Raw genomic sequence first — 4,146 nt, 5'->3', positions numbered from 1 at the left:
AAATGATCTGGCATTTTTAATAAAGCCAAAACAATTGCAGAATATAGAAAACAGAAAACAATAGAAAGGTGAGAGAGAGGAACCTCACCTGAGCTTACCTGGCGGCCCAAGTGGCCGGCCCAGCCCACCACCGCAGCCCCTCTGTTGCCTTCCTCCTCGCGCCAGTAGGCAGGGGCGCGTGCCCGGCGCGCGCAGCCACACGCCGGCCACCTCCTTGCTGCCTGGCTGCCTCCTCCTCCCCCTGAACGTCTCTCGCAGCGCCACGCCACCCCTGGAACTCTCTCACTCTCTCCTGACCTCTTTCCCCTCCTCTGCTCTCTCTCCCTCTCTGCCCGAGCGGAGCTCGTCGCCGCCGTACGCCGTAGACGCAGCCTCCATGCTCCCCTCGCCTCCCCGACGTGTCCACGAGGATCGCCATGCCCCCCTCGTCCTCTCCGTCTAGCCACACCTCGTTGGAGGCCCTGCGTTGACGCCATCTTCATCATCTTCGTCGCCGGCCGCCGGAGATGCCTCTCGCCGCCCCGCTTGCTCCGGTGCTTCCCCGTGCACGCTAAGGCCACCTCTGCACTCGCCGTGAGCTCCTCTACCGACCCCCTACTCCCATGTCCATTGGCTCATCGTAGCCCTCATTTCCATCGAGACAGAGACCTCACCGGCGCCGGACTTGTTGGCGTCGTCGTTTTGGTTCACCTCCGTCCAAACCGAGCACGTCACTGCACTCAGTGCACCCCCAGGAGCCCGTATCGCCCCCAGCTCCTCCTCCCATGCACCGTAGCGCCAAACGCGTCATTGCCCGAACTCCAGCCGCCGCCTTGGAGCTCGCCGTCGTCGGCTCCGGCCACCATAGGCCCGACCTCCACCACCACTCAACGCGCGCCTGCAAGAGCTCTCCAACGAGCCCAAGAACGGCCTCGTCCGTGCCATGTGGGTGTTTTCCGAGCCGTGCCACCATCTCGGGCCTCGCCGGTGTCGATTTGCCGGTGGGTTTGACCCACTTTGACCCCGGGTGGATCCCGCCCAAAGAATATGACATGTGGGGCCGACCCTAACTGGATTTGTTAGGTGTTAGTTAAAACTAATCATGACTGTTAGGTGTTAATCCCGTCACTAAACTAACCCTGAGCCACTGACATGTGGGCCCAGCCCTGCTGACATTTTTGTTAGAATTAGTCTAACCCTAATTAACCCAGTTAACTAACTGAGTCACTGACCTGTGGGCTCCACTGGGCAGGTTTGACCGTGGCTAGCGCCTTTGACCCGCTGACATCAGAGTGATGTCATGCTAACACAGTAATGCATTTTCTGGATTTTTTTAATCAGGAAATTCCAGAAAATGCCCAAAACTTCTAAAATTCATAGAATTTCAACCGTGACTCCAAATGAAAAGATTTATATATGTAAAATATTAAAAAAATCCAATCTATCCATTATACTAGTTTCATGCATGATAAAGCAACTTAACCTTGTTGTTTAGTGCAAAACATGATAAGGCACTATTTAAATTCATAAATTGAGTTTGGGATTGAACCTTTGGTTCAAAATGACCCAAACCCATTTGGTTGTAGTTGCATTAGGCCAACACACTCATATTGCCATGTCACATTCATGCATCATATTGTTGCATTGCATTGATTGTGCCCTTCTCTGTTTGCCAGTAACCGCCCCTTCTCAGTCGACGATGTTTCTGACGACGTGATCGATGACACCGATGAAGAACTATATTATCTTCAGAAGTGCCAGGCAAGCAAAACCTCCTTGTTCATTCCGATACAATCCCACTCTCTCGCTCCTGCTCTCTTTTACTGCATTAGGACAACAACGATTCAATGGTTACATGCTACGGTAGTTGAACCCCTTTCCTCTGCATGACATGTCGTTGCCACAGTAAATAGATGAAACCCACTAGTATGAGTAGGACTTGTTTGAGCCCTGATGTTCTTACTCATTCATGTTTGATTGTCATGCCTGCTATTGCTTATAGTTGTGTCAGGTCTGATTCATCGGGGATGGATTGGAAAGTTGTGAACATGTCCTAATGTGTGTGAGCTAAGTGTGCTCAACACGATTTGATAAAGGTATCGATGAGAGGCCATGTAGGAGTACATGGTGGGTTGTTTCATTGGAACCATCATTAAGCACCGAGATCTGTATGTGTGATTTAAGAACCAGTTACTACCATGCATTGGGATCCTTAATTGATCCTCTTGGCTTCTTAACCACCCTAGTCCTCTGTCCAGGAGTTTCAACTAGTTTCTAGTGTTTGTAGGATATGTTGGCGGCCGTGCCTAGCGCTGACCCTAGGGGTGGGCTATGATGCGGTAGATACACCGTGGCATGGTGTACCGAGTCGCCCGTTTGGTGTCTCGGGAACCCTGTACACACCGTTCGGGGCCGTATGTGGAAACCTCGGCCGGACTCCCTGCGGATGGAACCTAGATAGGCGATAAACCATGACTAGAGACTTGAGTGTTTAGGTAGGCCGTGGCCGACACCCTCGTTGGGCTTCTGCTTGAAGGTTGCCGAGTACATGCCGTGTAAACGACGGTAAGTGGTGAGAGCGTGTATGAAGAAGTACACCCCTGCAGGGTTAACATCATCTATTCGAATAGCCGTGTCTGCGGTAAAGGACTACTTGGTTGCCTATACAGTTCATAGACAAGTGAAAGTGGATACTCTAAAATGCGCAAGATAAGCGTGAGTGCAATGGACGGCGTTCTAGTAGGGAGACGGGAGCGGATCCATAGTGGTGTATTGATATGGTGAATATGTGGACTCGTGTGCGCCAGCTCAAAAGAGTTGCTTGCAGTCGTAGTTCAGGTTAGCCACTGAGTCAAAGCTGGCTTGCTGCAGTTAAACTCCACTACCCCTTTGTTGATACCGATGCATATGTAGTTAGTTCTGATGTAAGTCTTGCTGGGTACATTTGTACTCACGTTTGCTTAATTTATGTTTTTGCAGAGAGACTTCAGTCTCGCTAGTAGTTCGACATGGACTTCGACATTTAGCTTGTTACCTCAGCTACGATCTTGTGCCCTCGGCAGGATCTAGTAGATAGTCAGGCTTCTCAGCCTTTTTCATTTGTAGATGTCTGTACTCAGACATGTTAAGCTTCCGCATGTGCTTTGTCTGGTATGCTCTGAATGTTGGGTCATGAGACCCATGTTTGAAATATCTGGCTCTTCAGAGCCTAATGAATAAATACTTTGAGTCATAGAGTTTTGTTGTGATGCCATGTTGTATTTGCACATATCGAGCATATTGTGTGTATGTTATTGAAATGCTTGGCATGTGTGGGATCCGACAATCTAGTTGTTTATCCTTGGTAGCCTCTCTTATGGGGAAATGTAGTCTGGTGTTTCCACTGAGCCTTGGTAGTCTGCTATAGCCCAGTTTACCGAAGTCCTGCTAGCCCAGCACTACTGCTCCGGAACACTTAGACTGGCCGGCATGTGATTCACTTCGTTCTTGTGTCTGTCCCTTAGGGGAAATGTCACACGGTGACTTCCGAAGTCCTGCTAGCCTGCTACAGCCCGGGTTCCCAGAGTCCTGTTAGCCCAGTTGCTACAGCCCGGATTCACACGCTGATGACCGACATGTTTGATGTTGTTTCATGTATGCCTGTCCCCGTAAGTTAGTGCCACTTTGGGTTCACGACTAGTCATGTCGGCCCGGGTTCTCTATCATATGGGTGCTAGCGACACTATCATATACGTGAGCCAAAAGGCGCAAACGGTCCCGGGCCAGGTAAGGTGGCACCCGTGGGAATACCTTGGGTGAGGCCGCAAAGTGATATGAAGTGTTACATGCTAGATCGGTGTGACTTAGGATCCGGGTCCTGACAGCCCTCCAACGAGGGCGCGAGGAAGTGTTCTGTCGGTCTGTCCAGCGGTGGCTAGGTTAGGAGCGAACCAGACTGGAGGCTGGAGCGGATGAATTGGGATTTTTCCTGCTGTCGATCGATATGGGAGGCGCTCATTTGGGCCGCGAGCCTGCTATAGGTCCTGCCTTGCACTTATGTTATAGGCCTATCCAAATTGAATCATTTTTCTGCATTCTTTACATTGCCTAGTCGTGTGTTGGGATGAACAAAACTAGCATGGGCCAACCTGGACGACTCAAACTAGGTGCACACCTTCGAGCCAGCCG

The sequence above is a fragment of the Triticum urartu genome, chromosome 4A (genome assembly GCF_056163025.1).
Source record: "Triticum urartu cultivar PI428250 chromosome 4A, HENAU_Tu73, whole genome shotgun sequence".
Lineage (NCBI taxonomy): Eukaryota > Viridiplantae > Streptophyta > Magnoliopsida > Poales > Poaceae > Triticum > Triticum urartu.
Note: the sequence above shows the minus strand (reverse complement) of the source record.